At 37.6% G+C, this 25,052-nt stretch overlaps 2 protein-coding genes across 4 annotated transcripts in view; one reads left to right on the top strand and one right to left on the bottom strand.

Moving 5' to 3' along the window:
• Positions 1-25,052, bottom strand: part of LOC134542617 (GMP synthase [glutamine-hydrolyzing]) — a 417,842-nt gene that overhangs the window by 175,171 nt on the left and 217,619 nt on the right. The gene's annotated exons all lie outside the window — the stretch shown is intronic.
• Positions 1-25,052, top strand: part of LOC134542627 (uncharacterized protein CG7065-like) — a 135,484-nt gene that overhangs the window by 7,425 nt on the left and 103,007 nt on the right. The window lies entirely within an intron of this gene.

The raw sequence follows: 25,052 nt of genomic DNA, 5'->3' as shown, positions 1-25,052 counted from the left end.
AATTCTTTTAGTTTTCTATCAGTTAACAATTCAATTACTTTTAATGTTTGGTTTGATTTAAGATTGTCATAATTTTCTCAAGATTTTTATTTAATAGAAAATATCAGTTATCAAATAAGGTTGTTTAAGTTTCTGTACTATCTTTATGGGTTCAAGAAAATGCTTAATTGCCAGCTAAACTCAAGGTCGGACAGCTTAGACCTCAGGGTTTTATTAAAACAAAATTACACGGAACAAAATACTAATGAAGATTATTCAATCATATTATGACTTTGATATTAAATTACTAAAACAATTCCACCTGCAGTAATTACTAATTTTTACAGGGGTCAATTCTCCAGTAAGTAATTTAACAGTTCAGGTTAACTTTCGGAGACAAAATAAGAACTTGCAGTCTTTTGATAAATCTTTAAATTGTATGATTATTTACGAATATTCAATTTTATGATTCCTTTACCAATGTTGATGATACTTTAAATAAACAGGACTAAACTTGTCGGGCATGGACGTAGTTAACCAACCTCAGTTGTTGAATACAAACTGTCCTGCAGTTCCTGCAGTTCTTGAATGTTGTCCTGGATCGACACTTGGAAACTGATGTTGTCTGTTCTTTAAATTATTATAGTCGGCAGACTATAGGAACCACGACTAGTTGGTGTTCTTCTTGTTTCTCCGGGTTTTTGATGATCGCGATGTCGTATTGCTTCTTTCCTTCCTTCCTTCCGGTAATGGCACTCGAACTAGGACCGTGTTGATTTTGGCTTCCTCCCTTCCTTCTTTATTTTTGGTAATGGCACTCGAACTGGGGCTAGATTGATTTCTTGAAATATTTAATCTTCGGTTCTTATTTCATAATTTTCTTATGTCTTCTCTTTCAATCAATATTCTTAATAAGTTGTATTAAATAATTTTCAGAACCTATTTTAAATCAGCTATATATTCATGAATCAGTCTTCTTTCCTGTCCAAAATTATTCTTGCTAATTTTCTCAAAAAAATTGTTTCCTTCATTCTTTTTTTTTAAACTTAGATCCTCTCTTTTTATTTATAAATCAAAGAACTGTAAATCCTTATATGGTTCACAATGATACTTCGAAAATTAAGCCTGAAATTTTGAATATTTAAACTTTGGTTTTTAAATGGCAAAAAAAAAAAATACTAAGTTAAACATACATTCCATAGACAAACAAATAATTGAAGATGTGTTTTAAAATCAAATGAAACATAGAGTACAAATTCACAAGTTACTAAGATAAAACAAATATTAAATAAAATAAATATTTACATTTCTATAAAGTGTAAAATTATCCTTTATAGTGCTTTGTTTTGATTCGAGAATCGAGTGTCTGCTTGGTGCCACGCTGCATCGGTGCCTATAGGCATTTTGTGACAAAGCTAGGACTACAGTAAAAGTCAGTTATAACGTACATTTATAACGGCACCAAAAGTTTATGTTATAGCGAATTTTCGTTATAGCCAAAATTTAAAAAAAATCTTATTTTTGTAGCATTTTTAAAATATATTATTTTCTCGCTTGTTTTTACTATGGAAATTCACAACAAAAGTAAAGGAAATATACATAAAACTTACTAAAATAACATTTTTTTAAAGCTATATCAGCACTTGCCGACTGCGAAATATGAGACCGCGTGGCCGTGATAAGGCCGTCACGCACATTGTGGCTAAGCGCACAGCTGTTTGTTTACATTGAGACGGGCGAGCGGGGTCACGCAAGGTCATGCCGGCCGCTTCCTGTCGCTTTGACCGCAGCTGGTTTGCTGGAGACGTGCACTAAGCTAAAGATATTGGGTGCATATTTGCGGAGTTTTGAACACTTACTAACAATATGTAAATTCAAAGATATAGTGAAATTTATGTTAAAATTTGTTACATTATTACTCACGTTTACACCTATGAAAAATGTCAAACAAAAAAAATTAAAAAAATCTCTAATTACGTTGGACAACCATACAAATTATATAAATTAATTTTTCCGACAATTGGTCAGTAACACAAAAATAATCACTCGTACAGACCCTTTGAAGATAACACAAAATTAAAAATCACTTTTTTAAAAAACGAATCAATTTTTGTTTGCCTTGATTTCACTAGACTTTCGGGCAAAATAAACTACTGGACCTCTTGGAAGTTCATAAAATCTTTCGTCGAAGCATTTGTATGCTGATAAAAAACTACTCATTGTGTCAAGTACCTCCATCATTGACGTTTTCGACGGAACAGATACGTCACTTGGTTCGTCGTCATTATTGTCATGTGTCATCATCTTCAAACGCCGCTTCGTTTTGATTATAGAAGAGACGAGCCTGACAAGTTCCGTGTTCGTCAACTCCCCGCACACGTCAACATTATCATCAGCCGTGGCAAATTCGTGGAACGTGCATGGCACATGCAGTTGTTCAGCAACGGTAGGCCAAACACCGGGCTCATCTGCTGAACTATCCGGCAATGCATCGTCAGATGTAGAAGCATCAGTTTCACATTCACGGAAACCTGCATGCCTGAAACACGCAGCTATCACTCCCAGCGTGATCTCCCACGAAACTGCCATAGCCTGAATAGCTTCCAATACGTTCCACTTGCAGACAGTTTTCCCAGCAGCAAGTTTCCTCATCACCACGTTCACAAGCATCTTGCGAAATTCCCGTTTCAATAAATTAAACACACCCTGATCCAGGGGTAGAAGATGCTAGTACAGTTAGCTGGCAAGAACACCACCTCCACATTTTTCAGCTGAATGTCTGGATGTGCCGGACAATGATCGATAAACAAAACAACTTTACAATTTTTCATCTCCATTCTGGCGTCAAAGCTGTGAAGCCACTGCGCGAAGAGCTGTGACGTCTTCCATGCTTTTTTGTTTGCTTTGTAAACACATGGTATGTTGCGTGCACCTTTAAAAGCCCTGGGATTCTTTGACTTTCCAAAAACAAAGGGCTTTAACGTGTCACTTCCGTCCATGTTTGTGCACAAAAGTATTGTCAATCATTCCTTGCTTCGTTTTCCCCCTTTGCAAGGATCATTCCTTACTGCCCAAGTCTTGTCAGGCAGTAAATTATAAAAAAGCCCAGACTTGTCGGCGTTGTAAACCTCGGAGGGTTTGTACCTATCTAGTATCGATGCAAGAATAGGTTGCCAGTTTTTGACTGCTTCTTTTTGACTCTTTCCAACTCCCCAGAAATTTTGTGCAGTGTTATTCCTCTTCTTGCCTTAAATCTGTTCAGCCAACCATCACTGCATTTAAAGTCTTTTGTCAATGTTCAGTTTTAAGGCTAGTTGCACAGCTTTTGCCTTTAACATAGCACCGGCAACCGTAATACCTCGTGCGCGATTTTGGGAAAACCATGTAAACAAGGCTTCCTCAAAATCAATATTTTTGCAGCACGTAATTTTTTTGTTTTACCTGGTGCGCAATCTTTTAAAGCTGCTGACTGGATTTTTTTCCTTATTTTTCAAAATAGTGAATAAAGTAGATGGAGTCAAACCGTAGCGTCTACCAATTTCACTTCTGCTGACGGATGGATTTTCACACTCTTGTAAAATTTTCAATTTAGTAGATAGTTCGGGAGATTTTATTTTTTTATTCATGTCTGAAGCTAAGTACGTAGTTACACGTGTCACGTATAACTAGACGTAAACAACAATGCGCGTAGTGCCGTACACTGAAACTACACCATACGCAATGCTTACGATGCAAGTGTGAGACGAGTTATGCTCATTTACGGGCTACAGTCGGCTTGATTATAAATTAGTAATGTTCGCAGCAGGGCTGTCGCACTGACACTTGCTTTCGTCTCCGCGAGGCAAGCTATGTTCGCTGTGGGGCCCCTACCTTGTGCGGTGTTGCCAAGACGGCCACATCATGCGCGTTGTTTCATTTGCCGGACGCGTGGAATTGTGCGAAGCTGTTTCTCATTTATTAAGGAAATTGTAGATGTTTACTTATTGTTTTAGAGCAAAATTACAGGTGTGTAATCTATCGCTATAGCGAAAATGAGCCCACGCTGCATTCGTTATTTCCGAAATTTTTATCCTACGCAGCATATGCAAAACTGACGGTGCCAATGGCAATTATTGTTATAGCGGACTTTACGTTATATACCGTATTCGCTACAATGGACTTTCACTGTATTTGCGTAACTGTAATGAGTGTCTTTCCGTGGTGTTTAATTTTGCGGGTCCTATAATCACTTTTAATTTGTTTTAAAATGAGCTCATATTCAAAAGTTCATTTTTGCAAGAATGGCTGCTTGATGGTCAATTTAAGGAATGGCTTCAAGAAGATAGTGGAAACCCGTTTTTGCCACAGTGCAGTGTCTGTAATAGTGTTTTCTTTGAGCAATATGGGAAAAATTGCAGTTAAAAGCCACACGAAGGGGAAAAAACATCAAGCGGCAGTAGCAGCACGTTCAAATGGTACTTCGCTGAAGGTTTTTTTCAGTCAGAACAAATTGTTACAAACAAGTGAAGTTTCTGACATAAGCACGCCTTTGACATCTACAGTTGAAGAAACTGTAAGTAATCCTGCACAAGTTCACATTATGCATGAAACAACTTAAAGAGTTATGTGGCTTGATTAAATTTCTTTTAAATGACGACACCACTGGGGCCGAAATTATTTGGTGTGCCTCAACAGTTATGTCGCACAACTCTTTGCGCAGTGCCGAAAAAAATGTGTCATTATTTAAGATAATATTCCCAGACTCACACATAGCAAGTAAAATACACTTACATAGGATGAAAATTTTGTACCTATTAATATTTGGTTTGGCACCATACTTTCATCATAATCTAGTAAACATATGTTCTAGTGCCTCATATATAGTAGTTGGATTTGACGAGTCTCTAAATAAAGTTGCTCAGAAGGGTCAAATGGATGTGGTTATTAGGATTTGGGACGAGCGAAATTGCTGTGTGATCACAAGATACTTTTCTTCTGCGTTTCTCAGGCATAGTACATCAGGAGATCTTTTGAAGACTCTTGCCACAGGATTAGTTGGAATCGACATGAATAAGATAATTCAGTTTTCAATGGACGGGCCTAATGTGAATGTTAAGCTCTCAAGGGATTTAAGACACTAGTGAGGGGTCCTGGAGAAGCTTCAATTTTGGACATAGGAAGTTGTGGGCTGCATACTCTACATGGTGCCTTAAAAACTGCAATAAAAACCACAGGATGGAAAATTGTGGAATTTTTGAGGGCGTTTTATTTTTTGTTTAAAAATGTTCCAGCACGAAGAAGTGATTATACTTCACTGACAGGTTGCACTTTGTTTCCATTGAAGTTCTGCCCGGTGTGCTGGGTAGAAAATACAAAAGTGGCAGAAAGGGCAGTAGCAATATTTCCTAGTATTGGAAAATATGTTGATGAGATTTCCAAAATGAAATCTCAGTGCAGTAGCTTTACAATTGTGTCTGAAGCATTGAAGAACAAATTTTTGCTAGCGAAATTGACTTTTTTCCATTCACTTGCTGCAACCATAGAGCCATTTTTGATTGACTTTCAATCAGATTCACCCATGGCTCCTTTACTATATGAATCACTAAATTCATTGGTTCTCGGAATCATGTCGAAATTTGTGAATAAAGATGTGCTCGAGTGTTCTACCAAAGCCACTTCTGTTGATCTGTTGGATAAGAATCTGTTGATCTGTTGGATAAGAATCTGTTCTTGAGTGCTTAACATACTGACATAGGTTATGTTTTTTCTATGAAAGATGATAGACTTGACAGCTTCTGGATGAAATAGTTACTCTTGGTGCAGGATTCCACGGAACTTGTGTCTTTTGTAAAACTTATATATAATTTTATCTCGTGGAAACGCTAAAGTAGAAAGAGGTTTCTCCATCAACCCTGAGTGTTTAATAGAGATTCTTAAAGAGGAGTCCCTAGTAGCTCAACGGCAAGTGTATGATGGAATTGTTGCATCTGGTGGCTTAGACAGTTTTGTGTCCAATATTTCCAAGGACATAATACACGCTGCTCGTAATTCACATGCACGGTATAAGGAAGCTATGGCTCAACAAAAGAAGGATTATGAATCGAAGAACGAAAGCGAAATGGCAAAGAAGAGGGCAGCAATATCTGCAAAAGAGCTTGCTGCCAAGAAACAAAGAATAATTGATGAAGCAAGAAAAGAAGTAAAACTGATAGATGAGGAACTGAAAACACTTACCAGCTGAAAAGAGCTTCATTATCATAAATGAAAACTGTAGTGTGCATTTGAAATTGCTGCAATTTGTAACAAGATATGCTAGTGTGTAATTAATTTATTTTTATTTTTTATAATGTGAAGACATAAAACAAAACACAGACTGCAGGTCATTGAAAGGGACGCTATAATGTAAAGTGACATATTTAAAATGTATTATGTTATTTATAGAACTTCCGTATGTATATAATGAAGAAAATACAGCATGGTGCTAAAATGTGAGTAATCTTTTTTCTATAATATATTATTTCATCAAAAGTATTTTTTTTTGTAATTGTAAATATCAGGGAAATTTTGAATTTTTAATCAAGGAAATCAGGGGAAAATCAGGGAATATTTTTGGTGACTGAGTGGCCACCAATATATTTCATCCATGGTTGGTGAAGGAGGAGATAACTTTACCAGCATGGCAATTCATCACACACCACATTGAACAGCAGCACATTCTGCAAAGAACACGGGATAGTTTTAGTGGCATAATTACCAAACTCCACCCATATACTGCAACCGATGGATGTCAGAGTTTTCAAGCCACTTAAAAATTGATGGAAAAATTGCAATCCCTGATTGGCGACTGCAACGTTTGGTGAATAAGAAAGACCCCACACTTATAAGAAATATGTTCCCAAACTGCTAGATACATACTGCTATTCAGAAAGTTTTGAATCCAGAAATTTTGCAGCATTCATGCAAGAAAAAAGGAATTTTCCCATGGAATCCTTGATTTTTTTTGTTATAAAAGTTAAAATAAAGGTTTAGTTCTGAATATTAGCTGTGAACTCCAGAAAGTATTGTTGGTATTTACCAAAATTACACATACAAACAAGTCTCTAACATATAACTGATGATATTAACAATTGTCTTCCTTAGCGTATGACCAACAAATGCTCATCAACACAGCATAAAACTTGTCCACTCTGGGTAACAACACAGGACCTAAGTACAACTGGTCTCCTTGGGCAATAATGATGCAGACAACATATAAAATACACCTGGCAAGTAAAAGAATATTTAAATATTTCTTAAATAATTCTTAGAAACACTGCAAAATAATTACTCCACACTGAATCATGAAAAACAAGAAAAACTTTAGTGATAATATTACTGATATTCTCAGAGCAATAACCAATTATGTAGTAAATATACATTGATACTTTTAGATACTTTTGGAAAACAGTGACTGTCTTTGTGGCAAACATTTTCCTTTTGCATTTTAGGTATTCATTGACAGTTTCTCACTTGTTATGTAATATTAGAACTCATGCTAATTCAAATATGTAGACTCTTTCTCATTGCGTGGATATATTATTTAAAGTTTAAAATTATAAACTTTATTATTTTGCCATCAGGGTTGCTGCGGTCAGGAAAAGTCTGGGAAATCAAAAATATTTATAGAATTACTATGCATACTTATGAAACAATACATTTACTCCCACGCTGTTAAAATATAAATTTTTGTATTTTTTTTTTTAAGAAAACATTGAAGATGAACACAACATAATGTTTTAAACACAAATGTTTCAATAATAGTAATGGGCTAAACTATAGTGTAGGTACTAGGGGTTTGTAAAGCGCCTAAAGCACCCGTTGCAAAATGTTAAATACAACAAACACTAATTTAATATACATGAAGTTTTTATTAAAAAGTAAATTCTTTTAATATCATGCATATGAAAATTATGTCTTAATATAAATATTTATAAAAAAATATTTGACTAAATGTTTATATATTTCTGTGCTATTTACCAATACTTTTAGCAGGAAGAAATTAAGTGACCACAAAAGAAGAATGCAATATAAAAATTCAAAAGGATTTAACTACATAAAAAGCAAATTATCCAAAAAAACTTTCGGACAATCAGTCATATATATGTATATAAAATTAAAAAAATAAAAACCAAGATTTTCAAAAGGGCATAAGTACAAAATTCAAAATATCATCAAAAGATTTTCAGTGACGCAAATTTAAATTTCCAAAATTGGAAACATTTTTCACAGTTTTTTGTTTAGAGCTAGTATAAAACTGATATGTCACGGGATGAGGTTGTTTCCTGCTGGGGCGGGGGCGGGTACCCTCACTGCGTCCAATTTGTACTGTGCTGCCTGCTTGTAGTGATGGGTATGGTTTCTGGGCTTTTTCTGATTCCCTTTGGTTGGGCACGGCTAGTTGTCGACAGAATGTAGTAGGGGGCTGGCCCCATTTATTTCAAGTTCTAGGGGGTATCACCACCGAGGAATGCCCTGCAAGTGGTCCTTCTTCGCTCGAATAGGTGCTCGTGATATCATAGTGCGGCTGTCCCTGCTGGGAAGGGGGGCCGAAATTGGGCTGATCCGGTCTAGTGCCGGGAAGAAGGTTGTGGGCTGCCGGGGCCCTGCGACACTGGCGGCGGGCGGGCGGGCCGGCTGGCTGGGTCCCGGCTGGGTGCGTCTCAGGCTGAAGCCTATTATACCCCTCCTGAGGGCCTGGGCATGACGGGTGGGCTGGGGGTTCCAGGAATCGCTGGCGCTTACAGTAATTCCAGGCGGACGTAGAGCCGTGCGCACAGTGCTGGCCTGGTGGGAGAGGAGTAGGCGGGGTGGCTGGGATCTTTGAGCCGTGAAGGGGAAGGGGGGAGAGTGCGCGCGCACTCGGCTGGTTTCCAGGGCAACCTATGACGCGGCGTGGTCGCCCTGGCGACGGGTGACTGTTTGAGGCTAGGCGGGCCAGCAGTCCCAGCCGGCGGCGGCCCGCACACGTGTTTTAGGAAGGGAGGGGCCGGCGGCTTCGAGATTATAGGCGTGTGCGGCACGTCACACGTAAATATAAGTTTTGTTTTGTAATTATAGTTATTCATTAGGCACCTAGGGTATCCATTAAAAAATAATGATTACAACCAACACGTAATTTAATAACTAAGGCGTGTTCCACTTATGTAGCTGTATATAAAATGTTACTGTATTGTTACACTTCCATTTTATATTTTACACACGTATCTATGGAGTAGGCTAATATATGTTCTTCATGATACGCCTGTCTGGAAGGTATACATATCTTTTTGGCGTTACAGAGTCAGTGATAAGCGTACCCTTATATAGGATAATTCATATTTCATTGCATATTAAGATCATACCGACAAAAAAGGATATGCCCTTCAAACATCCAATCACATAAATCATTTAAACGCAGAATCACATAAGGAAAGATCATAAAACACAGTGTGACATAAGGGATGAAAAAAAGGCATACGTAAGGGGAGATAAAGAGCATTTAATTTTCGAAGAATAAGAAAGGATAATCAAATATACATACAATTCTTGGTGATGCTTTAGATCAGTGATAGTGATTAGCTGGCTAGAGTAAAAAAAAAGTTTTACTTATGTATGCGCCTAAGAAGTTATACATAATATGTTTGATTTAAGACACTGAACACTTTTCAAATGATAATGAAATTCGACATGTAGTTTCCTACCTGAGGCAGGGTCTACATGGAGGGAGTGGGGCTGACACTCGCCTTGGTGACCACTCTGTATTAATATAAACACTCGAATCAAATTAATTATTTAATAATGTAAATAATCCAGGTAGATTTAAATTAATAATGAAAATAATATGATATTCTAAATGTTTATTCTAATTTACTGTGATTAGTCGGTGACTGAATACTATGCTCCTTGACTGCATCTCGTGGGTCTTCACTGCCCTTCCATGCTTCATGGCTTTTACGCTCCGAATAAAAAATAGAAAAACCAACTTAATTAGGCAAGTAAATAATTAATAGAAATAAAATATCAATGAGTGGAATGATATTATAAATATAGTTGGTAAAGTTTAAATGTACTCAAATTATTAAAATTTATTAAATACAAAGTTAAATTTTAATATAAATCTTTTTATATAATTAATTTTTTTTAAATACTCAAGAAAGTTTTTAATTATTTATGAATATAAATAAAAACACTGAATTTAAATAATAATGTAATAATTTATAGTTTATGATGCAGTGAAATAATACTTACAGGAACATAATAATTTCTATTACTAATATTCACAATGAAGAGTTTATGTGTCGCTGGCAAGCGAGGAGCTGGGCCAGCTCCCTCCACGTGAGGACAGCCGGTCGGGAGGCCCCAAGTGCAACTGTGGAGCTACACCAAACAAAGTAAACACGTGAAATTACCAGACAGCAGGACATTTGTTGTTAGCAGATTGGGTTGCATTTTCACAAAGAAAAACATTAAGAATAGGTTAAATGGATGTTTTGTATTAAGGAATTAAAATTTGTGAGATTTTACTTTTTTAGAATCAGAAGCGTCTATGGTGAAAGCTGTCAACTGTGCACAAAATGCGTGACTGCGTGACATGTCGAGTTTTCTCCAGTTGAAAAGTTTTAGAGACGACCAGCCGTGTCACACGTTGCGCGAGTCGAGCAATTGTTTATTTGGTATAGTTACTACCGAGTATGCGTAGTTTTTTTACGTAGATTTCAGAAGTAAGACTACTTTGTACAGTCGTTACTGTGGTAAAACTCCCGAAAAATTTCTAGCTAGGTGTTCTTATCATGGTCCCTACATGCCAAAAAATATTATCACTATATGTACAGTGTGTTTGCGAATTGCAGGGCATAAATTGAATGGGTGTAGGGAATGCAAGTACAAACATCTTTAGTTGCGGAGCTATGTCCAGAAATACAACCTTGCATAGTTACAGGCGTGAAAAGTAGCGCATTAAGCCCCACTCCTGTGGCTGAGACGCACAATCGCAGCGCTGTGACGTTCAAGTGTTCCCCGAGAAGCAGGTGACAAGCTCACAGGCGTACATTACCGTCGAGGTATGAAATTTCCAGTTTCAGGCAGTCGCTGGTTAAGATGTCGGGAGATATTGCTGTTCGGTACAAGTCCGTTGTGAAAGTGTCCTTGGTTAATGTGCACTGCTTCTGCTGCAACTCCTCTGGCCTTCGCGTACACCATGTGCTCATCTGTCATTGCTGTGAATGTTAAGTCTGTCATTCTGTTCATAAATGTTGTACTTATTAAACCATCAAACTGCGCTAATGACCAAAGCCAAGCGTGTCAATGTACCACAACCAACCCTCCGCTGTGCTGTCCACCAGACAAACTGCTGCTTGCTAGTGTGTGTGGCTAACTCTGATTGTCGCCAGCGTCCCGCGGAGCATTTGAATGTTGCAGTGTTGCTACGATCGCGTGTCCTCTAAGCCACTGGAGTGGTGTTTCATGCGTGGGAAATTTCAAATTTGTGCGAACTGTTACAGCATGTAACTTTCCAGGGCTCATTTCTGGAAATATTTTTCGTACCAAAAATTGTTTTGGGATTTCCTACCACCCATTAAATTTAAATTTATACCCCACAATTCATGAACATTTTATACTGTATGTAACTGACTAAATTTTGTACCAAAAATTACTTCGAACTTATTATTTCAATAAAGTTATGAAAAATATGGGATTGAGTTTGTATGGGCAAAATCGAACCAAGAGGTTAGTAATATAATGTTTTTTGAAAAATACAAAAAATTCATTTGAACTCTATTACTATGAAATATATCACATTTTTTAAATACTTTACTTTTGAATTGTAGAACCAGTAACTTTGGATAAAAAGGTATTTTGACATGACCAACGTTTACTGTAAGGGGTGTAAAAAATTACTGGTTAAAGGTTTAATAATAATTTAAAAAATTGGTTGTCTGTAAAGTCGGTTTACGGACGATATTTTACGTGACGTCATAACAAAACATTGATGAAATGATTGATCCAGAAAAAATGAAATATCCAATTCGGCCTGAGACTGAGCCGTAATAGGTTTTTGCAACCAAACCTTTTAGGCATTAAAATATGATATTCTTTGAGGAAGTATTTTTTTTTTTAAATTTTTCTATCTTTTGTATGATAAAATCTACCTCTGCATACTTTTATAAATAAAATTGAATCATTTTTATTGAATTATCACTATTTTGTATGGATACAAAGAAGGAGTGAAATGAAATCTACAATTTAATTGATAAATTTACTTTTATTTGCACTCATTAATTCAAATATGTTTATTACTTTTGTAGTGTCGCGCGCGCCGTGTTTATTTTTACAAGTACAAAAATGAAGGTGTAGCGGTGGCGGGGATTCGATCCATCAACCTTTGTATTGGTAGTCAGCGATGCTAACCGCACCGCCACGAGGCCATTTCGAAATAATAGTTTCAGATGTTGTACAGTGAAACCCCTTATTTACACTTTTTAGGGGAACAGAGACAGAAAGTGTAAATTGAAAGAAATATATTTTTAAAATGTAACATACCTAGTTTAATGCACTCCTTCCTTTTACTTCAGTAGTCAGAGACATCAAAAAAAGACACTGTGAACAAAATATGTTTAAAAAAAATCCTTCATTAGGCCTATGTAAACAAAAATAAATTTACAACATATAAATTATACAATTGTGTGAATACAGCTTTGAAGCAATGTGTGCCATGATAAAATGTTACCATAAAAACAGTTTTGTAGGCTTATGTGCAAAAACTTTCAAGCCTAACTTAGGCATATTTCTTTGTAAAATAATCAGAAATCTTGGTTTGCTTGCATCTTTGAGTGTTAATGCACATGATCTGCTTCTCTAAAGTATAAAAATGATCAAAAACACCATCACAGTTTTCACCAGCAGATACTCTAATGTAGTCTCGCAGAGTTTGAAGAGCAGCAAGAGCATCTTTACTCGTGGGTGTTGTCACTTCTTCATCATCATCATCATCATCATCATCTTCGTCAGTATCCTGTTGAGAAGTACTGACATGGCTTTCTACAATATCTTCTATACATTGCACTTCCGAAGTGATCACCTGACTGTCCACATCCACGTAATCTTGAAATAATTTGTAATCATCTTCACTGAGAGTGTAAGCCTGTTCTGGGAACACAAATCCAGCTTTTGCAAAGCAGTTTTGAATTGTTGCTGTTTTCACTTCTTTCCAGGCTCTTGCACTAAAATGCAATGCAGTCAGTAGATTTATCTTCATCAAAGAAGGGTCTTTTCCAACATCATGCATTGTTACTGCCCTTGAAACTTGGTATCTGCGATACAAAAACTTGAATGCCTGAATGATACCCAAGTCAAGGGGCTGTAGCTCACTCATGCAGTTTGCTGGGAAGAAGACAATATCAGTGTTGCAAAGCTGGATGGTTGCTTTGTGAGCAGAGCACTGATATATGAAAAGAATAACTTTCCTATTTTGCAAAGCCATTTTTTAATCAAATGCATGCAACTGGCTCTGAAACAAAGCATTGGTCATCCAGGCTTTGGTGTTTGCTTGGTACTTTGTTGGGAGTGACTTGATGTTTTTAAAACACCAAGGTTTCCTCACTTTGCAAATGACATAAAGGGGGAATTTTTCACTTCCATCTGCATTGGTAAGCAATAACACAGTAATCTGTTGCTTGCTGAGCTTACCTCCGTGACACGTTTCCCCTTTAAAACTACATAAATGTTTTGTCTGGTAGAACATTGAAAAACAACCCTGTTTCGTCGGCATTGAAAACATTTTTCAGGTCGAACCCAGCAATTTTTTCCTGTAGCTTTTCCTTCCATTGTTTCACAGTCTCCACATCCACACATTTGCTTTTGCCACAAACCACCTTGTAAACAACATTGTGACGCATATTTACGTTTTTTAGCACTTGGCTCACATCGTGCGGCATTTGCAGTGATGATTTCTCGGATTTTGATGATGGTGTTAAGTATACTCACAGGGATTGAAAGTTCTTTCGCAAGGTCCACACGTGATCCAACATATTCGTCGAACTTAGCAATTATTTTAATTTTATCGGCAACTGATAGTTTTTCGCTGTTTCATTTTCTCCATTTTCTCACAGATATTTATTTATTTATTAATATTGTAACATGCCCACCAACAGCCGAGGGCTTAAGCGGTGGGCACGTCACATGTATACAAGGACAACATATAAACAATACAAACAAACAAGCAAAGTTAAAATAAATATAACTATTAAAAATAAACATTAAAATATAAAATGCATAAAAAGAAATATAAAACATAGACATTACAGTATAATGAAATTACTAATTGCAGGCTTATGTAAAAATTAATTTAAAAAAAAATACATTATATACCTAGCTACACTTTCACAGATTAAGATGATCAATTTTATTGAAATTAGAAATGAGTCGAAAAATGATATAATTCTTTTTATGGTATGTACATAGGGTAGATGTTAAACTGCTGTTAAATTGGGGAATTCTAATGGCAGTATTATCAAGAATGAACTTACAATTTAATTTTGAACAGTAACAGTTTTTAATAAATACATAATCCAGATAGATACGGCGTTCAGAAAGAGAATCTATAGTAAGCTGAGAGAAGTTTTTAGGTTAAATTATTTTATCAAAATTATTCTGAATGGATTCTAATTTATTGCTATCGGAAGCATTAATTGAATTCCAAATAACTGAACAATATTCTAACTTAGATCTAACAAGTGATAAATAAAGACAAAGAAGAGAGTCACTGTTTGTAGCATAACACGTAATAAATTTGATTAATGCTAATGTTCTATTGGAACTAGTAACTAAGTAATTTACATGCAAGTGAAAATATAATTTTGAGTCAAGTAGTATACCTAAATCTTTTATAGAAGAAGTGATTGGGATTATATAATTGTTAAGAACATAATCATATTTTACAGGATGATATTTCCTTGTGAAGGAGATAATCTTTGTTTTACTTGTGTTAAGAGTTACTAAATTTAATAAGCACCATTTATTAATTTCATGTATATCAATTTCAAGTAATAAGCAGTCATTGATAGAGTTAATACTTCTGGAAATTTTAAAATCATCGGCAAACAATACACCACTCAAATGTATAGGTACAAATGTAATATCATCAATGAAAATATTGAAAAGTAATGGAGAGAGTGCCACCCTGCGGGACCCCAGATGGAACTTTAAAATAATGAAGAATAACTGTTGTTGATGGAAACAAAAAATTATCTATTATGAAGGTAGTCGGAAAACCAGGTTACAAAATTGCCACATAAACCAAATTTAGCAAGTTTACTGAGTAAAATATCATGGTTAACAGTGTTGAATGCTTTCGCAAGGTCAAAGTAGCAGGCATCTACCTGACCCCTATTCGTTACCTCATAATAAATAGGATTTAGAAAGGACACAAGGTTGGTTGCTGTGGTCATACCAGTTCTAAAACCATGTTGTGAAGGAGACAGTCTGTTTTTAATTGGGAAATTTAAGAATTTAAAGATAATTTTTTCAAATATTTTAGACAAACCATTAAGGATAATAATAGGATGGTAGTTAGATACCTTTAATTTAGAACCGCTTTTGAGAATGGGAATTACCCTTGCTATTTTCCATTTGGTGGGAAACGTTTGACTTTCAAACTTACGTTTAAGAAGTGGTGTTAATATGTATGAACAGCCTTTAAGAACAAAGTTAGGTATTCCATCAGGACCACAAGACATAGAAGATTTTAGGGATTTAATACCCCAAAGCACAAGACTTTCAGAAATAACGGGGACCAAAATGGTATCATGGTTTGACGTTGATACATTAACATTATGATTGTGATTAGTAGATGAATATACATTAGAAAAATATTCAGCAAAGGTATTAGATAGCAAAACAGGGTCAGAAGACACAACATCATTAACCTTGAGACAGTACTCTTCACGGTAACCATTTCTCATTATTTTTACATAGCGCCAGAACTTTTTAGGGTAAGACCTTACTTTGTTATTAATATGTCGAGTCCAATTGATTTTGTCACGTTTGATTAGATATTTAACTTGCTTCCTGTAAAATGAAAATTGGGAATAGTAGATCATGTTTCTTTTATGTAATTTATGGAATTGTTTTTTTGGCTTTTAGATTAAATATTAATTCACTAGAGAACCAGCAAGGGTATTTAGTAGATTTTTTAGAAATAACAGGAATAAATTCATTCATACTGTTACATATGCAGTTAGAGATTTGAGCCACTAAAAAATTAACATCTGTAGATTTATAGAATAAAGACCAATCAAAATTTTTTATGTAACTAAAGAGACCAAGATAATCCCCATTTTTATAATTTTTGAAATTAGTCGAAGAATTAGACTTATATGGTAAAGAGTCTAAAATTAATTTTATTAATAATGCTGGATGATAGAAGTCTTCTTTTACGAGTGGATCAGTTGCTTGAGACACTTTACAGATTGATGAGTTAGAAAAAATTAAATCTAAAAGATTAGGGGGAGGCTGAGTGTTGTTGTATTGGATAAGGCAGAGGCTAGAAGCGAAATTGAGAAGACTCTGTGCCTTACGATTAGTGTTCACTTATAAGTTATAATTCGACCAGTCGATACCAGGAACGTTGAAGTCACCAAGGATCAGTATTTCATCTTGTCTTCAAGATATTCAAAATATGATAAATACGTAGTTAACAATGTGTTAGGCGGTAAGTAGATAGTACCAGTAATAACTTGTTTAGATGAATTACTTTTAATTTTAATCCATATGGCTTCCACACCAGGATAATCAAGTGTATTAATTAGCTCAACTGAAGCAAATTTAAGTTTATTTACCGCTATTAGAACACCGCCGCCACGTTTTTTCAATGTCAGTAGAGAATCTCTATCCTTTCTAAATATAAGATATTTTTCCTAGAAATAATGCAAATTTATACTCATTTCGTGGAACCAGGTTTCAGTTAAACAAATTATATTATATTCAGAAGTAAGAAGGTTGTCAGAAAAGACTGTTGATTTGGTTCTTAGTCCTCTGACATTTTGATAAAAAATGACACACTCCTTAGAAACTGAATGCAGGAGAAATATTAAGGTAGAGGTGTTCCTCCAGACACCCGTGATGAATTAGAAGCTGATGTAGATAAGGTAGATGTGGATGCAGGCACAAACGCAATTAAGGGCTGCGGGCTGGATTTACTGACTTCAGTCTGATTCGTGGATTCAGAGACGTTAATTATTTGATCTGCGTGCAACTTCCCGTAGAAAGGGCTAATTAAGCACCCACTTGGCCAAAAAACGATGTTATTGATCCTTAAAAAGTCTTCCTCCAATACAGAAATATGAAAGGATGCATAGGAATTAAATTTTGTTCTTAGTTTGGTTACCTTCACTTGGGATAGATTAAGTTCATTGGAAATGTAATCGGTAATTTACTGTTCATTCACAGATAGGGTTACCAGACGTCCGGCAAAAGGAGGACATGTCCTCCTTTTTATGTATTTTTTTGCGTCCGGCCGGATTTTTCTTAATGCTCCAAAATGTCCGGCTTTTTTATGAAGTGAGATAATTCCTGCAGTTACACTCTGAGTAAAGCGCGCGGTGCATGTTAATGCGCTGTCCTCAGAGTCACCCCACTAGTAAGTAGTACTATGACAGCTTGACAGGTAGCAGCACATGCATAAGCACATGTTTTTAATATGCTGTATATGCGTAGTTTGTTTGATTCTTTATACTGAAACTGTATTAATTGCCAAAACATTGTAAAATATTGTACTCCATTGTAATTAATTCATGGTTTTTTAAAAAAAAAATATTGTCCTCCTTTTTAGTGAAATGTCCTCCTTTTGCGAGGTGAATGTCCTCCTTTTCTGTTATCAGTGTCTGGTAACCCTATTCACAGATGGATAAAACCTTGTAACAAATAATACTTTTGTTCTTCTGAATGTTGGTTTAGATACAGTTTTAAGTGTAGACACATTCCTTATCCCCACTTGTGTTGGTGTTTTCTTCCGGTCGTGATCTTGTTTACCGACGGTGTTCCCGTTAGCCTTGCGCCTATGTTGCATCACTGTAAAGCCGTCATTGTCCACAGTTTTTGCTAGACCCCGTGACGTCACGAGAATCCCACTGAGTTGAAAGTAGGTCACTGTTCTGGCTGGACTGGCTCCGGTCACCCGAAAGAACCAGGATTTCCACACGGGCAGCTTTCTTACTGTTGGAAGAATTTATGAGTGCTCGACTATATGATTTTTCCATATCATTTTTAAGAGTCAATTTTTGATTAATCTGAGAAAGCTCATTTATGATCTCAGCTGTTTCAGCACGCGAATCCATCAGTAGGGTCTTCAGTACTTGGTTTTCACTTCTGAGCTCATCTACTTTAATACAAAGTGATTTAGCAATAGTACATAAATCATCCATATTGCAGGTGGATGTTTGAAGTTTACAATGAAGTCCTTTCGAGAGTAGTTCAAGGCTTCCCGTTGATTTTAGTTCAGAATCCTTTTGTCCCGTCTTCTTAGGAGATCTAAACATGTTGATTTCTTGACTTAAAATCAATGTGCGATCTTCATTATAGGGCAATGGAAACCCTTGGAAATCAGGTTCAATAATCGAAGAATTAATGATGAAAATAAATCACTACCGGCACAAATCACGTCTGAATGAACATAAAGCCGCCGAGCGTGCGCGCACACGTCCGTCTGCTCTGAACACCGGGCCGCAACGACAAAGAGTTAAAGATGTGTCCAATACATTTACCGCTAAAGTCAATGATACTACCAGCGCTTGTAGCGGAAAGCTGTGGAAATAGAAGTTATTGTGAATTGTGCAAGGTTACTTGCACTGTTCAAGGCGCGAACGCATTCACAAACGCAGCTTTTGATGTATCTTTCTTCTATGGCGGTCATGTTTCGATGTTTGTAAACACTGAACGAGACGTTAATAACGGGAATGAAGAAACTTTTCCGACGTAACAAGCGTGAAAACGACATATACCGCCTTATGGAAAATAAATTGGGCCAAAAACAAAGAAGGTAAATAACGGGAAAACGTAAATACGGGGTTTCACTGTATATATATTTATAAAAATTTTGTTTTGTGTTATGGAAGTTTTATAAACGTATGTAGTCCGCCATGTTTATTTCTTATAGTGGTAGGCGGGAAATTTAAAATATATTGTCGGCTGCTAGTCGGCCGCCATGTTTATACTAACTTCAAGATCGTCAAGAATGTTTTACGCTTTTTCGCAATTACACATTGAACGGCGAAGTTAGTGTCGTGAAATTAAACGTAGAATTTAATAAAAAAGTATTAGTAAGTTTAAGAAAGAATTTCGCTTTAATCTCCAACCCAGACGCTCGTGGTGCGCTGGGGCCGAGATAAAAATTTTCTAGAATATTTTACGTTTTTATGTCTTCCAGTGCTCAAAATTATATGCGATTGTGGCCCCGGGCACGAAATTTTATTTATAATTCATTAATAATAACGCCCCTCGCGATAAACAAAGGAAAATATGTATTAACGAGTGCCTGTTTTCCGCGGAAGACAATGAGCGTAACGGGACACATCGTAGTGGGACAATGTGCGCAATGGGACATTTTTTCATGCGTGCAGCTGGCATTCATCGATTTATTAGACTTTGTCACATCAAAAAAAAACTCTTGGTAAGACAGTATGACAACCATTGGAAGTTATTTAAAACTTCTAATTTAAATTAACCTTTGCCTAAACAATTTTTGACAAGACAAACCCTTATTGTGAAGGATAACCAAAATTAGGTTTGAGCACAAAATAATTCATAAATCATCAGACCCAATGCCTAGGCTTTATGAAATTGTTGTAAATCTTCTGAACGAAGGCAACATCTTTGGTCTTAATTTATTTACAAATTCAACCTAGCATAAGGGGTATAAAAAGCAGTTTGAAGCTTATCTGCGTATGTTGTTTTCATGAGAGTTTACACCAGCAGAGAAAACAACAAACTGGCTGGGCTGGGCTGCTGAGTCACGGCCATTTCATTTTTCTTGAGAATGTTCTAGATATTCTACGAAAAGGTTGAATGCATTGTATGGAAACCATTGAGAACATTTTGGCTGCGTGGAATATTTGCGAAAAATGTTAGATCAATCTTTTTGGAATATACTAGAAAAAATAGGATGCTTTGCACATAAAAACTCCACAATGTTCCAGAAGTTTCTAGAATATTCTAAAATAAATATTATTAGAAGTGGGGAAAAAGATCTGGGAAGGATAGCCTACACTATTTAAAAAAAAATAATTAAATGCTCATTCATAAATTAATCACACTTTCACAAGTTACCCTCCCACTGTAGCTCGGCCGGACAGTGGGTCTTCCTACTGCTCGTCTCTTACCAAGCATCTTGGTCCCGACACACTGCTTCACACATTTCACTCGTCTGCCGCACCCACAGCACCTGCGAGCCTCCGTCTCTCCCTCCCACATCGACACCGTCCCACCCTGTGAACGTCTCCAAGCCCTCCGACTTAACGCTCGAAGCTGCGAGAACAGTGGTGTCTCGCAAGGGTGCTCTCAAGACTTGCAGAATGCACCAGACAAGACAGAGAGTCGCCCCGGACTCTTTGGGAAGGCCGCTAATCAGATTTACTTGTGTCGGTAGGGCACGGACGGGTGCTACCTGCATCACGCCTCTCTTGCAGGCTGGTGCGCCTCATCGCTAGTGTCTCGTAACTGCGATGGTACGCGGTGCCCAAACATCACGTGGTTTGAACATGGGCGTTAGGCGACGTACCCAGGATTGTGGGCGTGGAACCACTTGGGCACAGAGCAGGTGCTCATTCTTTTAAGTAATGCCATGTGTTGGCAAAACCAACATTTTGTTTACACTTAACATTTCTACTAGATATAATCAACGATAAAATTAATGGAGAGGCTTGAAATTGTTACTAATGTGGTGCAAGATGAACATGGATATAACGTATATTGTTTGTGTACACAACCACTATTAGCCAGCCTAAAAGGTTTGTAAATATTCACTCATAGATCATTTTTCAGTCATTGATTAGTGTAAATCAACTGTCAATAATTAATGTTTAAAAATTTAGCAATGCTTTTGAAACTGCAAGGCTTTAAAAAGTGCACATGTTCATACTTCACTTGCTATTCTAACACGTTGGGACAGTGTGTACAGTCTGCACTGCTGGACTTGCTCTTCCACTCAGTTGCCTGCTGAGTGCATCGCACAGCCCCTGGCACGGCACCTCTGGGCCCAATCAGCAGTCCCTAGTCCTGACCGTACGTGCCCTTCAGGCACTCTTGCCGTGTGGTTCGTAGCACGCAGGAACAAGCTGTGAAAGTGTAAAATGAGGGTTTGAGCGCAGACCGGGAGGAACGCGATGACGACTGCCGCTGATCGAAAGTAAAGTGAAAAAGTCCGCACCAAAATACGTGTTTACAAAAAAATTCAGAATGTTACCTTTGAAAAAGCGTAACCTAATATTCTTGAAAATATCCATAGCCAAATGATAAAAAAAAAGTATTGTGCCCGGAAATAAACTAATTAACAGCACAAATATTGTGAACACTGAACATGTAGTGTTTCCATCCCTGTTTTTCAATACGTGTGAAACACGGGCCTTAACTGGCTCTGGCGAGAGTACGTGTAACAGACAATAAACCGTGTATTACGTGGTGCTGGTGATTGAAAGCAACCAGAGTTGTATATTTAGGCCTGTGGAAGGCACATTTTGTGAACTCGTCTGCAGCATTGTCAATCAGTCGTCAGGTGCTCGACTCTGTCACATTGCGACTAACGTAAGAATGGAACAGCGCTGGTTGCCAGTACGTACATTACCCTTTGTTTTACATGTTGAGGTTTTTAATTGGTGTGTTAATGCTTCTATGAGAGCATATTTTACTGTCATTTCATCAGTGTTAATTCATAAGAAGATCATCTAAGAGAATGTATGTTTGAAGAATATGGATGCTGCATTATTCCATTTTTAATGGTATGGTAAGTGCTTGTATAATACTTTCCAAATAGAAGTACATTTTGTGTGCACTATGACATTAACTGTTATGCAGGTAGAGCTAGTTTTACTCATATCGAGATAATTTTCATAGTTGCTGGTTAATACAAGTAGTCATGTCTCCAGTCTGCAGGAACTCCTGTGACATTTCCTCATGACAGCACTGGTTATTTGTTTGGCTGGGATTGATAACTATATCATTGTATTGGTGCAGGGTATATTTTATCACAAATATTAAACATTACTTTTGTACAGATAGTCATATTGACATGCCATAAAATGTTTATGTTTACAGGAAGAACTATCCTGCGCTCTGTCAGTAACTTAATGTTGCTCATTAAAAATTTGCAGATATGTTTTAAGAGTCATGAAATATTAAGTTCTAGTATGAAAAAGAGGGGGTAAATAGGAAAACTACTAGGTCATAGGCATATTTTGTTTTATGCTTTTTAGGAGAGAAATATTTTGTGTTAAAATTTTAAGTAACGTCTTGGCAGCTGATACTTTTTCTATATTTTCTCTCCTACGACTAAATTATTATATAAGTGTTTGGTGCTCAAAGTATTATGTTAACATTTATAAAAAAAATTATTTAAAAGTAAGATTTGAAACCAGACCTTTTGTATCCCTATTTTTGCAAAAGTATAAAGGCTGTTGGGTGTTTTTGTTCCCTGTTTCTCGTTTTTTGGGGTGTTTTGTTTTCGTGAAATATCCTACAAACATATTGTTCTGCTGCTCCAAGAATATTATTCTAGTCTTGGTTGCATCACTCCAGAAAGGTAGAGGTGTGGTGGGTTGAGTATAAAATCTTTAAAGATACTTCTAAGGGAAACGTTATTCAATTCAGTAAGTTTGTTTTGCTGTCATTTTGGATTTTGAAGAATATATGTATGTATTTGAAAAAAAAAATAATAGTCCACTTGTAACAAAAATCTTCAATATATATATATTTTTTTAAATGAGGTTGTTAGGTGATTGCAATTCAATCTAAACATATAAAATTACATATTCTTTAAAAAATTCATAACTGGCTTTAACTTACATTTCTACGACTTTACAAGTGATGGTATTATGTTTTTAAATAAACAATGGGAAAGAAGGTGCTCAATGGATGCAAATTGCAAAAAGGGGCAGAATATACTTCCAGGTAAAGAAGAAGAAATCTGGCATAGATATTTGGTAAGGAAAAAAAATTCAAGAGGAAAAAAGGGGGTATTTATAAATTATGAAAACAAGAACAGCGAAGAAAAACAGTGTTCAAATGAAAATAAGTCAACCAAACAGCACAGATCGTACACTTGTTTCTCCCAGTAACATAGGTAGAGTGACTGCCACAGTAAGGTGGGGGAGGGGCAACATCCCTGGGGCCTGACATTAGAACACCCAGGGTCCAGAGGCTGAATTCACCCTGATGAAGTATTAAATTACTTGTGATCAAGTCATAACACACGTTCAGATCACATTTACAGTTGTGGCCAAGGTATCTTTATACAACAGGTCGGCGTGACAAAAGTTACGATTAAAAATTGCTAGATAAGAAAAAAAATTATATTTAGTTTCACTTTAAATGAAAAGAAACTGCTTAGTTATCACTTCGGGGCGGAACGTCAAAGGGCTGATAGCTAGGGAAGTTGCCAGTTTCGGTAGGTGGTGGGAGTTTGAGGGGATGATAGGTTGAGGAAGCTGTCAGTGTCGGCAGGTGGTGGGAGTTTGAGGGGATGATAGGTTGAGGAAGCTGCCAGTGTCGGCAGGTGGTGGGAGTTTGAGGGGATGATAGGTTGAGGAAGCTGCCAGTGTCGGCAGGTGGTGGGAGTTTGAGGGGATGATAGGTTGAGGAAGCTGCCAGTGTCGGCAGGTGGTGGGAGTTTGAGGGGATGATAGGTTGAGGAAGCTGCCAGTGTCGGCAGGTGGTGGGAGTTTGAGGGGATGATAGGTTGAGGAAGCTGCCAGTGTCGGCAGGTGGTGGGAGTTTGAGGGGATGATAGGTTGAGGAAGCTGCCAGTGTCGGCAGGTGGTGGGAGTTTGAGGGGATGATAGGTTGAGGAAGCTGCCAGTGTCGGCAGGTGGTGGGAGTTTGAGGGGATGATAGGTTGAGGAAGCTGCCAGTGTCGGCAGGTGGTGGGAGTTTGAGGGGATGATAGGTTGAGGAAGCTGCCAGTGTCGGCAGGTGGTGGGAGTTTGAGGGGATGATAGGTTGAGGAAGCTGCCAGTGTCGGCAGGTGGTGGGAGTTTGAGGGGATGATAGGTTGAGGAAGCTGCCAGTGTCGGCAGGTGGTGGGAGTTTGAGGGGATGATAGGTTGAGGAAGCTGCCAGTGTCGGCAGGTGGTGGGAGTTTGAGGGGATGATAGGTTGAGGAAGCTGCCAGTGTCGGCAGGTGGTGGGAGTTTGAGGGGATGATAGGTTGAGGAAGCTGCCAGTGTCGGCAGGTGGTGGGAGTTTGAGGGGATGATAGGTTGAGGAAGCTGCCAGTGTCGGCAGGTGGTGGGAGTTTGAGGGGATGATAGGTTGAGGAAGCTGCCAGTGTCGGCAGGTGGTGGGAGTTTGAGGGGATGATAGGTTGAGGAAGCTGCCAGTGTCGGCAGGTGGTGGGAGTTTGAGGGGATGATAGGTTGAGGAAGCTGCCAGTGTCGGCAGGTGGTGGGAGTTTGAGGGGATGATAGGTTGAGGAAGCTGTCAGTGTCGGCAGGTGGTGGGAGTTTGAGGGGATGATAGGTTGAGGAAGCTGCCAGTGTCGGCAGGTGGTGGGAATTTGAGGGGATGATAGGTTGAGGAAGCTGTCAGTGTCGGCAGGTGGTGGGAGTTTGAGGGGATGATAGGTTGAGGAAGCTGCCAGTGTCGGCAGGTGGTGGGAGTTTGAGGGGATGATAGGTTGAGGAAGCTGCCAGTTTCGGCAGGTGGTGGGAGTTTGAGGGGATGATAGGGTGAGGAAGCTGTCAGTGTCGGCAGGTGGTGGGAGTTTGAGGGGATGATAGGTTGAGGAAGCTGCCAGTGTCGGCAGGTGGTGGGAATTTGAGGGGATGATAGGTTGAGGAAGCTGCCAGTGTCGGCAGGTGGTGGGAATTTGAGGG

The sequence above is a fragment of the Bacillus rossius genome (genome assembly GCF_032445375.1).
Source record: "Bacillus rossius redtenbacheri isolate Brsri chromosome 9 unlocalized genomic scaffold, Brsri_v3 Brsri_v3_scf9_1, whole genome shotgun sequence".
Taxonomy (NCBI): Eukaryota; Metazoa; Arthropoda; class Insecta; order Phasmatodea; family Bacillidae; genus Bacillus; species Bacillus rossius.
This window is presented reverse-complemented; position numbering and strand designations above follow the sequence as displayed.